General features: G+C 41.5%; 1 long non-coding RNA gene across 1 annotated transcript in view; it reads right to left on the reverse strand.

Moving 5' to 3' along the window:
• Nucleotides 1-8858: 8858 nt before the first annotated feature.
• LOC148112544 (uncharacterized) overlaps nt 8859-13970 on the reverse strand; it is a 64245-nt gene continuing 59133 nt past the window's right edge. Inside the window, exon 3 of the long non-coding RNA XR_015729140.1 lies at nt 8859-9049. This is a non-coding gene — a long non-coding RNA (uncharacterized LOC148112544). The remainder of the gene's footprint in view (nt 9050-13970) is intronic.

Consider the following 13970-nt stretch of genomic DNA (forward strand, 5'->3'; position numbering starts at 1 on the left):
TTGATCAAAGATTCCTTCTGTCGCGAGTGAATAATAGGAGTGAATCTAATAAAAAAAGAAATTCTAAAACATTTGAGGTAATGGGGTAAGAGGCAGGGGTGAAATCCAGCAGGTTTTGACAGGTTTTGGAGAACCGGTAGCAGAAATTTTGAGTAGTTCAGAGAACCAGCAAATGCCACCTCTGGCTGACCCCAGAGTGCGGTGGGATTTTGCAATATCCTTCCCCCAGGAGGGAAGGAGTGGCGGGAATGGAGATTTTGCAGTATCCTTCCCCTGGAGTGGGGAGGGAATGGAGATTTTGCAGTATCCTTCCACTGGAGTACGGTGGGAATGGGGATTTTGCAGTATCCTTCCCCTACCGGTTCTCCAGAACTTGTCAGAACCTGATGGATTTCACCCCTAGTTCAGAGTCCTGCAGACTGACACAGGAATTGAAAAAGAAGGGGAAGCTCAAAAAATCCAATTCCACTTCACCATTCATTGACTAAGTAGTTTTCTTGAGTGCCTTGGGCCACTTCTGTTATATATCCAGCTGAGACAACGAATAAAGGAAACGCTAAAAGGAAACTTTCCCTTTCTGGTGCATTGTTCACAATTAGGCCCACTTAAATTGGTTTCTCCAAAAGTTAAGTACAGCAATATTCCACTTTGTAATATGGCTTTTCACATCCCTGGGAGGGTTTATCGTCTAGCCCAGAAAAATCAGTCAACTACAAGAAATATGAAGAGAGTTCAATCTATTTTTCAACACGGTGTCATCCGATGGCGCTTGGCTCAGCAAGGGATTGCCTGGTTGACTTTGAACACTGCTACTTAGCAGCTGAAGACCGATTCGTATTTTACCATCAAGGAGTCCAGAGCTATAGGTGAGGCTGGGAAGTTGAAAGCACATTCAAAAGGCAGAGCATAGCAAAAAAACAAAACAAAAAAACAACGTAGATGATATGAAATGCATGCAACTATAATTTCAACTGAAGTTTTGCTTCTCATCCAAGGAGCTACTTCAGCTCTGTCTGGAGGGTGGTCGTTTCCACACAGTCTTTTGAACAGTTCCAAGAAGACTCAACACCACAAGTTGCACCACCCAAGACACAGATAAACCTTCAGGTGGCCTCAACAACTCCCTAAAAGAATGCAAAGGACCAGCTGTCTGCAAGGAGTATCAATCCTTCCCTTCCCCACCCTCCAGTCAGAGCTGAGGAAGCTTCTTGGATGAGAAGAGAAACGTCTTCAAAGAAAAACCAGAAAGTCCAATTGCCTCTTGAACAAGTACCTTTGGGATTTCTGTTGACTGTGACTTTTCCCTTGGCGTTTCTCTTGTCACCTTTAATTGTGGCCCCAGCTGTCTGCAGTTTAACTACTGTGTATGCAGCCTTTTATCTTGTGCATTCATGCAGAATAAACATCTGCTCTCAGCTTGAAAAGATTTCACTTTAGGTTAATTAAAGGAATGACAGAGATGATCAAACTCCAGGACAGGGGAATCCTCCGCCTAAAATATCTTGATAAAACTACTTTAGAAGCTGGAAAAATATGAAGAATCGCTACTTCGAGGGCTCCAAGATGCTTTGCTTTTCCAAGTTCTAAATCCCCAATATTCTTCGCTTTTCCTCCACTATTAGAGAATGGGAGATACGGAGAGATAAGGGCAGATTATGATAGATCCAATCCAGTAGTGAGATTCATTTTTTTTTACTACCGGTTCTGTGGGCGTGGCTTGGTGGGCATGGCAGGGGAAGGATACTGCAAAATCCCCATTTCCTCCTGATCAACTGGGACTCGGGAGTGTTCTGTCCCCATCCCACACGCACACACACCAACAGACGTCCAAGAGTTAAAAACCAAACCAGCCAACAAAATCCTTTTCCTTATGATAACGGAACTTGGCAGCAACCTAGTGGCTGCCTGCCAAGAGTTTATTACTCATGAAGAGAAGAGATAACGTCTCTCCGCTTCTGGTACATCAAAGTAAAATGTTCAATAATTACAGAGTAAATCAAGTCCAAATATAATCCAGCAAAGCCTATAGCAAAAGTCCGGCAATGCAGAATGGCGTGGACGCTTTTAGTTTTGTTCATCACAAGGCTTGACCAGGCTCCCTTTTATACCCTGTGGGGTGTGGTCCAGTGACTCAGCCTAATCTCAGGCACGCCTTTTCTTCTGTTGCGCACACTTATCTCTGCGACGCTGGCATGGATCCAGCCAAGACTCATTACCCTCATCACTGTCCACCTGTGGCTGCGTGGACGTGCTTGGCCCCGGCCCTATCTCTTGCCCTTCGGCGGACACCGAAGGCATTGCCAAAGAGGAGGGTCCTGGAGAGGGAGGCCTTGCCAACTCCTCTCCTTCACTCTCGGAGTCCTCTCCTGCCGATGACACAGGCTCAGGTAACAGAGCCACAACAGGGAGGCAGAGAATAGATGGGGGCGGGGCCAGTCAGAGGTGGTATTTACCGGTTCTCCGAACTACTTAAAATTTCCACTACCGGTTCTCCAGAACTGGTCAGAACCTGCTGAATACCATCTCTGATCCAATCCCTGTGGCTTATTTACTTACAGAAGCAGTGTTAATGGAAGTATCACTGTGCCATTTCTAAGCAGGCTGGGTGGGAAGTAAGGAACAAACTGAAGGCTGTGGGTTTTGTCAGATAAATCATTCTGTTACTCCAGTGTAGGGTTTGCCATGTGAACCTCCCACCATGTTACTGTGGTTATTAACATTAAGACTGATGTCCTATCTTTCCTCCGAGTGCCCAAGAAAGATTTCACAGTATTCCATTTTACGGATTTTCTCCACAACAAAATTTCAAAGGTGGATTAGGCTCCAAGAAAGCGACTAAGTCAAGGCTGAGGATAGATTAGAATCTGGATCTCACTGGTCCAAGTCCAATATCTTCAGTCCTATATTTTTACCAGCCTGGTTCTTGGTTTCCCTCTACTCCTCTAGTAGAACATACCCTGTTTCCCCCAAAATAAGACATCCCTTGATAATAAGTCCAATTGGGCTTTTGAGCGCATGGCAATAAGGCCAAGCGCTTATTTCAGGGTTCAAAAAAAAATATAAGACTGGGTCTTATTTTTGGGGAAGCACAGTAATAACAAGGTGTTCCTAAGGGTATTGGTACAAGTAGAACAGCACCGATGCTTATTCCTTAAATCAATGGTCCCCAACCCCTGGTCCATGGAGTGGCACCGGTCCATGGCATAACCAGCAACCGGGTTGCGCAAACAAGTGACACTCCACCTGTGGGATGAAGGCAGCATGCAAAATCACACCCCCTCCCGTCCATGGAAAAACCTTTCTCCATAGAACTGGTCCCTGGTGCCCAAAAAGGGGGGCACTGCCTTAAACCCTCTCAGAGGAGACCAGGGTTACTTCAGCTAAGATGGCTTGTTTATGTATATACTTGATGTATATATACTCATTAATCAAATGGACTTTCAAAGAACTTGAGAAAGAGACAGAGACAGAGACGGAGAGAGAGAGAGAGAGAGAGATATGATAGAGATGAGGTAGAGATAGAAAAAAGGATGATAGAGATAGATAGATAGATAGATAGATAGATAGATAGATAGATAGATAGATAGATAGATAGATAGATAGATGATAGATAGATGATGGATGGATAGTTGATAGATAGATATCAGATACCGAGAGATAGAGAGATAGATAAAGGGATAGAGAGATAGATAAAGGGAGAGATAGAGAGAGATGGCAAAAAAAAATAAAAGTTCCAATATTTAGATCCGGATGAAAAGTGGCTGTTTAAGCAATCAACAAAAGACTTTAAAAAAAAATTTTTTTAGGAAGCAATCACACCAATTGGGGCAGACTGGAAGACACTGAGTTGAAGTTGAAATCAAGTACATCAATCCAAATTTTCTCCTACCGTAAGTTCCCGTTGTTGTTTTTAAATCACCTAACAGCACAGTTTGTGGTAAAGAACTTCGAGTCAAACTTTAGTGCCAGCAATATAATGCAATAAAAAGTATTACGTTAGGAAGGAATACTAATCAGCTTGAGAACTAGATGAAGCTAACAGCTTTGAAAATGGATTTTGAAACACATTCGAAAAGCAATATATATATATATATATATATATATATATATATATATATATATATATATATATATATATATATATATATATATATATATATATATATATATATATATATATATATATATATATATATATTGATTAAGAGCAATGCTGGTTCTTTACATTTCAAAGATATAAGAGGGTTTGGAGGTCCTGCAAGCTTGATTGATTTCTCTGTTTCTTTCTCTCTTTTTCCTTTTTTTTTTTTTAGCAACAGTCATTGTGCAGCAGGAGAGATGTCTTCCGTTGAAGGTGATGGCCTTGTGGTGATTTTTAGTCTGAGTCAGGCCAACTCTGTAGATTAGAGAGAGAGAGAGAGAGAAGAGAGAGAGAAAGAGAGGGAAAGAGGAAGAAAGAAAGAGAAGAGGAAGAGAGAGAGAGAAAAAAGACAGAGAAAGAGAGGGGAAGAGAAAGAGAAAGAGAGGAAGAGAAGAGGAAGAGAAAGAAAGAGACAGATTGAGGAAGAGAGAAAGAGAAAAAGAAAGAGAGAAAGAGAAAGAAAAGAGGAAGAGAGAGAAAGAAAGAGACAGACCGAGGAAGAGGAATAGAGAGAGAGAAGAGGAAGAGAGGGAAAGAGGAAGAGAAAAAAAGAAAGAGAAGAGGAAGAGAGAGAAAGAAAGAAAGAGACAGACTGAGGAAGAGGAAGAGGAAGAGAGAGAGAGAGAGAGAAGAGACAGAAAGAGAGAGAAAGAGGAAGAGGAAGAGAGAGAGACAGAGGGAGAGAGAGAAAGGAAAGAAGAAGAAAGAAAGCGAGAAAGAAAGAAAGAAAGAAAGAAAGAAAGAAAGAAAGAAAGAAAGAAAGAAAGAAAGAGAAAGACAAATATCACTAAGGCTATTCAGAAACGGTTTTCAATGAATGAAAGCAAGAATATGAATAGAGTTATTTTGTATGTTTAAATAATATTGTGATTAGAATAATATATTGAAATATTGAATAATGAAATAATGAAGGATAAATAATGACTAATAAAATGATGAAAGAACATATTTTAATATTGGTACAAACAGGTGTATTAATAGTGGAATCATATAGATTGGTTGAATGTAAAGAAGATGAATAGAATTAATTTGTATGCTTAAATAATATTGTGATTGGTATTAGAATTGCATATTTAAATACTGAACAATGAAATAATGAAGGTTAGTATGGTCATACAAAGGGAACGTCTTTTAATATAATGGTCACTTAAATAGAAGTTAGAATAAAGACAGAAATAAGAGAAAGGGGGAATATTAGTATACACATTTTTATAAAATAAGGTAAGTGTAATGATGAGATTATAATTTGATATAAATGTGTATTATTATTAGAAATATATAAGCTGGATGAATGTGATAACTACGATTAACAATATTTAGTTTCACAGTTCCCAATATATGTGTTTTCTGGAGGAAGGGGGATACCACCACTAGAAGAAGCGTTAAGATTTTGGAAGCAGGAATGATCCTGAGGGGTGGGGGAGCACTCATTGATTGTATGTATTGTGTATATTGTTATATATTATATATTATGATTCATGTATGTTATGTATGTTAATTTTTTTTAATAATAAAAAAATATGGAAAATTTTTTTTAAAAAAATATTTATATTTAGTTTCATTTCAGCAGAGCAGACAAGTGTGCACAGACTGCTTAGTTTCAGTTTCAGTTCTCTGCACAGACTCAGAAGCTGCAGGCCCTGTTTTGGGGCCTAGTAGGCCTCCCTGCAGCCTCCTGGGAGCAAAAACGGGCCACAGGAGTGAGGCACACCTCTCTCCCTTGCGCCCCGTTTTGGGCCTAGTAGGCATCCCTGCACTTACCTGGGAACCAAAATGGGGTGCATGGGGACTCCTGAAAGGGGCAGGGCAGGGGGGAGGCAGCCAGCAATTGAAAAACTGATTTGTCCGAACCGTCTCGAACCGGCTGAATCTCACTGTAACAGTGGGATGTAACAATGTTCCATGATGGTTGTTGGATGCTTGCAGCTCTTCGGCAGGTGAGTCTCTTCATTTCTCTTCATCTATGTATGTATTTCACAGTGATGAACCATTGCTTATTCTGACTTTAGAAATTAGAGTCTGAGAGATCAAAGCAGTTTAGGAAAGAAATCATGGGGGAGAAGAACTCATAGATGATAACAGAAATGCGTGATTTTCACTCTGGTTTGACTTAACAATGCAATTAATTGTCTAAGGAGACCAGGCTGCACAATGACCTATGAAGATGAATTATAGCAAGGTCGGGACTGTTTTGTTCTTTCTAAAATGAACACTGCCCTGACAAATTGGGAAAATATAATAAATTACCAGCCTGATCAGATTCAGAGGAGGAGGAGGAGGAGGAGGAGGAAGAGGAGGAAGAGGAGGAGGAGGAAAGAGACACTATCCTGGTTTAGATAGCTAAACTTCTTGCAAGGATATCCATCAGAGATAGAGGATGGGATGGGATGGGGTGGGATGGGTTGTTGTGGGATGGGATAAAGTGGAGTGGAGTGGAGTGGAGTGGAGTGGAGTGGAGTGGACTGGAGTAGAGTAGAGTAGAGTAGAGTAGAGTAGAGTAGAGTAGAGTAGAGTAGAGTAGAGTAGAGTAGGGGATGGGATGGGATGGGATGAGATGGGATGGGATTGGATGGGATGGGATGGGATGGGATGGGATGGAGTAGAGGATGGGATTGGATGGGGCAGGATGGGCTGGGATAGAGTAGAGTAGAGTAGAGTAGGGGATTGGATGGGATGGGATGGGATGGGATGGGATGGGATGGGATGGAGTAGAGTAGAGGAGGGATGGGATGGGGCAGGATGGACTGGGATAGGGTAGAGTAGAGAAGAGAAGAGTAGAGTAGAGTAGAGTAGAGTAGAGTAGAGTAGAGTAGAGTAGAGTAGGGGATGGGATGGGATGGGATGGGATGGGATGGGATGGGATGGGATGGGATGGAGTAGAGTAGAGGAGGGATGGGATGGGGCAGGATGGACTGGGATAGAGTAGAGTAGAGTAGAGTAGAGTAGAGTAGAGTAGAGTAGGGGATGGGATGGGATGGGATGGGATGGGATGGGATGGAGTAGAGGATGGGATGGGATGGGGCAGGATGGGCTGGGATAGAGTAGAGTAGAGTAGAGTAGAGTAAAGTAGAGTAGAGTAGAGTAGAGTAGGGGATGGGATGGGAGATGAGAGGACAGGACAGGACAGGACAGGACAGAATAAAACGTAATTTAGATTAATAAAAGTTAACCTCCTGAGTTTGTCTCCAAGCATGTCTTAAATAGTGAGTTCTAGTCCCGCCTTGGGTACAAAGCTAGCTTGGTGGTCTTGAGCCTGTCATTTTTAGGAAAGAGGCCAAGGCAAACAACTTTTTGTTTGTCACAGCACTGCGGGGTCTTGTCTAGGTGGTCTCTGAGAATTGGACATGATTGAACAGAAGAAGGGAAATTGTCCTAAGTTGGAAAAGGAGGCTCTCTAAAAAGACCGATCCTTCTATAGATGTTGCACTGAGATCTATCAGTAATTCAAGTCAGATCTCTTAATTGCTTTTCTGTTCAAATGCAGTAGACATATAAGAGAAAAGAGAAATTAATAGCGGTAGTGGCAAAGTCGCTTGTTTTTGCTGTTAAATCTCCCATTATTTGGTATGCAGCTTTCAGTACTCTGAGCCTCTCAGGTATGATTTTCCCTACCAGATGAGCAGGAACATCTGTCTGTTGGCTGCATCAAAATTATACTCTTGTTTTTCAGGTATTGTTTTTATTGGTTCGGTATCCTGAGTTAATATGACAAGTGTATTATTGCTCAGAGAGCGGTGATGAATTGCGTGAGGACGGCTGTGTAAGTTTGCAAATGCTGTATTTTATTTTTTTTTAGATGCCCTGCTTGATCTCCTGTCATTTGCAAGGGAATATGAAAAGAAATGTTGCAAGGAAACTAATCTACGGTACGGTGTATGACTCCTTTTCATTAATGTCAGAAATTAACTGCAACATGGGCAAATACAGCAGAAGACAAGATCAATTACTCCGGAAAGCTAAGTAAAAAAATGGGCTACAATGGCTCTTGCTATGTTTTGTTCCGTGGAAAATGAGTTAAGACAGCACCACTGAGACGTAGCAAACCAGAATCAGTTTTGAGGCCGATCTACAACCATCCTGGACACCCAAGTAATAAAATCAGAAGGAGGAGGAGGAGGAGGGAGGAGGAGGAGGAGGGAGGAGGAGGAGGAGGCGGTGGAGGAGGAGGAGACAGAGGGAGGAGGAGACAAAGGGAGGAGATAAGAGGAGGAGGAAACAGAGGGAGAAGTAGGAGAGGAGGAGGAGACAGAAGAGGAGCAGGAGGCAGAGGGAGAAGGAGAAGAGGAGGAGACAGAGGGAGGAGGAGGAGGAGGAGACAGGAGGAGGAGGAGACAGTTGAAGGAGGAGGAGGAGAAGGAGGACAGGAGGAGGAGAAAGGGAAAAGGAGGAAGAGGAGACAGAGGGAGAAGAAGGAGAAGAGGAGGAAGAGGAGTAGGAAACAGGGAGAAGTAGGAGAGGAGGAGGAGAGAAAGGGAGAAGGAGGAGGAGGAGACAGAGGGAGAAGAAGAAGAAGAAGAAAGGAGAAGGAAACAGGGAGAAGTAGGAGAGGAGGAGGAGGAGGAGAAAGGGAGAAGAAGGAGGAGACAGAAGGAGAAGGAGGACGAGACAGGAGGACGAGGAGGAGACAGAGGGAGAAAGAGAAGGAGGAGAGGAGGAGGAGGAGACAGAGGAAGAAGAAGGAGAAGGTGGAGAGAGGAGGAGGAGGGGGGAAGAACAAAAAGCTTCCTGCAAACTTGTACAGTCATGAGAATCACAATCAAAACATTTCAATAATCCTAACCATGACATGGAGAGTTGGAAAATTGGTTTCTAAAAGTAATCGATCAAGAATATTCCTTGGATTCGAATTCCATCCACACCGGATTATGGTCTGTTAAAGTTCTTGGACATATATTCGTCTTCTTTACCCTGGAAAGAAAATCATTTGTAATTAGTATAAAATCAATTCTAGAAAAAGATTGGTGCCTATCAGAAAAAAAAAATAAAATCCTGTTCTTTAAAATTTCGTTCACGCCATATATCTCTCAACTCCATATCATCCATCATGTCAAAAAAAGATTTAAAAAAAGACAAAGATTTGGCAAAAGGGTCTTTTTGTCTTTTTTAGTGTCCAATACACCATTCCAATCACCCATCATTATACATGATCTGTAATCCATTTGTATTAATTTTTTATGCAAAAGTTTATAAAATCATCAACATATTAAACTGTCCTCACAATATTGTAATGGCTTCTTTTATATTCTTATCATCTGGTTTATCTACTAACGCCTGTTCCTTCTTTTTTATTTCCTCTTCCAATTCCCTCCGTTTTTTCCCCTGTCTACGTCTGTAGGAATTATTCAAATTTATTAAAACTCCTCTCATATATGCTTTACTTGCATCCCATACCATTTCCACAGGTGTACCCTTATGCATATTTAAAACAAAAAAATTCTTTCATTAACTTTTTACATTCTATCACATTTGCCTCATATCGAAATAAATTTTCATTCAGTCTCCAAGATCTCCTAGACCCCTCCCCAAACTCTAATCTGTTCCTTTTTCGGTTGTACCATATGAATACACTTGATTCTATCTGCCTGCCTGCCTGCCTACTCTCAGGTAGCTACTGAATGTACCTAGGGAAGAACCGTAAGAAAACTGCCCACCACATTTTCTCTATTTTGCTCCTAGTTTTTAGTTTGAGAAGCTCAGATTCGTTTACGTCTAGACATCTTCCCCCAGATTTTAAGATGTTGACAGATCTCTTTATTATTGGATGGTTTTGCTCAGACCTCGGCGAATTTTTATTTTGATGTATGAACAAAATGACAAATGCTGGTCACTGCCATTCTTGGAACTTTCCACCTTAGTGTATAGAAATTTCTCCCAAAGCTAGCTTGTAAAGCCACCTGTTTAGACTACTCTGAGAAGTGGAAAACTCAGAGAATCAAATCCAGCAGAAGCCAAGTTAGCCAAATATAGATCTGTGAGTGGTTTTTTTTTAACTCAGTCATCTCCTGGATGCATTTAATTTACTCACCGATTAAATATCTTTGGGGATCTATAAGTCTGCTGCCTGTAATATCCAGCAGAATGCTTTTTATTTTTCAAGTTATGGCAAGAAGATGAATAACTTTTCTTAAGTGGAAATTGGGAACCATTGGAAGGAAATGTGCTAAATTATTTGCTGCTCCCTCTTTTATTTGAATAGCATCTTTTTTTTTTAGCTGCGCTAATCAATGATGGTGATGATGATGATTTGCTAGACAGATCATACAAATCCTTTATTATCCTGCGATTGAAATACCTTGGTAGACATTAAAATTGAATGCCGTTTCCTTCGGCTGAAAAGTAAATGAGAAGCTGCCAGAGGAAATTGTGGAGGTCTTGATAATTTGCCTCTCCATTTTGCAATAATTCCCTCTTCCATTCTCTCACTGTTGAAAAGTGCCTGAAGGCTTTCAAAGAATCCCCCATTCTGAGCACCAGCCTTCCTTCGTATAATGAAAGGAAGGAAGGAGAGGAAAAAAATGTGAGCTATTTCAGACTTCAAGGTAAGGGAATGGTGTCAATATACTTCACAGCAGCAAATGGATCTTCCATCTGGTTTGGTCTGTTTCATCCTTTCTCTTGTCATCACTGATGCTCAGATGAAAGTAATTCCGAAAGTTTCATTTCTCACCTTTGATATAGGAGAAATGGATACATGGATGGATGGATGGAGATAGATAGATGAGAGAGAGAGAGAGAGAGAGAAAGAAAGAGAGAGAGAGAGAGAGAGAGAGAGAGAGAGAGATGGATGAATATATAGAGAGAGATAATGGAGGCAATACATAATAAATATATGATAGATGATAAAATAGATAATAGATAGATAGATAGATAGATAGATAGATAGATAGATAGATAGATAGATAGATAGATAGATATAGATAGATAGATAGATAGAATGAGGGATGGATGGATGGATAGAGATATAGAGAGAGATAATGGAAGGAATACATAATAAATAGATGATAGATGATAAGATAGATAATAGCTAGATAGCTAGATAGCTAGTTATTATCTATCTTATGATCTACAGTATCAGAGATAAATAGATAGATAGATAGATAGATAGATAGATAGATAGATAGATAGATAGATAGATAGATAGATAGATATAAACAGACAGACAGACAACACAGGAGGACAGGACAGATAGATAAGAGCAAGAGAGAGAAAGAGAGAAGATAGATAGATAGATAGATAGATAGATAGATAGATAGATAGATAGATAGATAGAAAGATAGAAAGAAAAATTTATATATACCCGTGTTTCCCTGAAAATAAGACGCTATCTTATATTTTTCTGAACCCAGAAATAAGCACTTGGCCTTATTTTTGGGAAGTCTTATTACAGACACACAGACACACAGACACACAGACACACAGACAGACAGATGGATGATAGATGGAGAGAGAGAGAGAGAGAGAAACAAAGAGAGATAGTAGAGAAAGAAAGAGTAAGATATGGATGGATGGATGGATGGATGGATGGATGGATGGATGGATGGATGGATGAATAGAGATTGATATGGAGATAGGGATAATAGAGGGAGGGAATACATAATAAATTTGTGATAGATGACAGATAGGTAGATGATAAGAGACAGACAGACAGACAGACAGACAGACAGACAGACAAAGAAACATAATTCATCTCTGGTTGAGTTTCTAGTATTGCTAATTTAAAAGCTGCACAGACTTTCCTTGTTTCAGCCTTAGAAAGTTATTTCTCAGCTGAGTATGAAACCACTGAATTGGATAAACCCATGAGTTGGCCTAAGATCAAATCACTTTCATTGTTCATTGGAAGGCCATTTTTCCTAGGTGAGGTCACAGTTGGATCATTTGTCCTCTGATTTTCTAAAAAAAAAATAAATTAATTAATCAATTAATTAATTTTCTAAAATTAATTCTCTCTTTCTAGGCTTATCCTCCCAGTAGTTAAAACAGGGGTCTCCACACTTGGCCGCTTTAAGATTTGTAGACTTCAATTCCCAGAATTCAATTCTATGTCTGACTGGGGAATTCTGGGCATTGAAGTTGCCAAATTTGGAGACCCTCTGATTTAGAGTACTTATTCTCCACGTTGGGGCTGTCAGGGTTCCGACAGATGCCCTAATGAAATCATGAGCCTCGAGCCAAGCTTCCAAAGAAATCCAGTTATTTATTAGGAGCTTCATGTTGGCACGGTCCCAAGTGAAGACAGCTGTGACCCTACCTAATTTATGCCCCAATTATGATCCTGTTTCCCCCCTCCCCCCAAGGGTGTGTCATCAATCACATTCGCCAACGGAGCAATTTCGTGGGTTGTAGAGCTCACTCCCCTCCGGCTGCTGTGGGTAACCTTGGGATACAGCCTTGAGAGAGATAAGCATGGAATGTGCACCTGTCTTTGGCTGCTGTGCCGTTTTGCTGTTTTCACACCCCCACCCACCCCGGCCTATGGCAACTCAAGAGCAGGCCAGGGATGCTTTGTGAGTTGACAGGGGTTTTAGGGGATTATATCATTGAAGGCCACGGAGGTCTACGGATGGCAGAGCTGCTTTCGGTCACGGCTTGGAGCCTCTCTGGTTGGTCTCCTTTCCAATCTCAAAAAGATTCCTGGGAGGTGTTCCTTCATGAGGTCTCTCCTCTTGGGCAGGTCTGGATGGGTGGAAGGGTACAAAAAGGACTTTCGAAAGCAAGAAAATGTATTCAAGGGCACTGCTCAACCCCCCAGAAATTAGATGTAAAACCAGAAGAATCCAATCATTTCTGGAAAAAAGCAAATTGAGAATAGTACCTTGGCCATTGAGCTGAATGAGAATAGTTGACAACATGCAGAAAAAGGAGGGGGAAAATACATTTTCTATGCAATGGACAGATGTAGCTCCTAAGGGAGGACATTTTCAGTCAAGGGTTGTTAACCATTTTCCTACCTGCTGAGCTCCCAAATGGAATTCTTTCTCCCTTCCCAACAGTTGTTATTTGCAGCCTAATATATGGGTGGATATCGTGCAAATATTCCATATGTTTTCCTTCAGGGGGGGCCAGATGCTGTCTGAAGGCTTATTATCCCTCTTATGTTTTGCTTCGGATGAGGCCGCTCACCCTCTCCAATCTCCCCCCCCCACTCTGACTTTGGAGGATGAGTGTAAGGGAATAGATTTGTGTGAGTGTGTACACACACACACACACACACAAAGAGATGGGGGAGGGAGGGAGGGAGAGAAAGAGAGAGGTTTCTAGCAAGACATATATTCCTTGGTGGGCTTGATGATAAAATAACTTTCTGGGGCAGGAACAAGGCGCTGCTTACGAAGAGAATATTAAAATGGCTGCTATCATAACATGTATGGCTCCATGGAGTTTTTGCAGACACGAACCTGATGCGGAGGCAGAACATGTGAACAAAACAAGAGTTAAGCTAGTCAGAACACTGTCCTAATAGTCCACAAACATCTGTCTTTTCCGATGAATATCTTCAGGCTGTTCCACCCCTCCTCCTGTACCTTCTCTTCTCCCCTCCTGCTTCCTATCCTACCCTATCTCCTCCCCTCCCCTCTCTCCTCCTCTCTTTCCTCCCCTCTATTCCTTTCGTCCATCCTGTCTCCTATCCTATCCTATCCCCTCCCCTCTTCTCTCATCTCCTCCCTTCCCCTCTCCTCTCCTCCCTTCTTCCGTCTCCTATCCTATCCACTTCCCTCCACTTCCCTTTTCTCTTCTCTCCTCTCCTCTCTCTTCCCTTCCCTTCCCCTCCCTTCTCCCATTTTATCCCCTCCCCTCCCCTCTTCTCTCATCTCCTCCCTTCCCCTCC

Source organism: Pantherophis guttatus, chromosome 8 (genome assembly GCF_059756535.1).
Source record: "Pantherophis guttatus breed Tessera chromosome 8, ASM5975653v1, whole genome shotgun sequence".
Lineage (NCBI taxonomy): Eukaryota > Metazoa > Chordata > Lepidosauria > Squamata > Colubridae > Pantherophis > Pantherophis guttatus.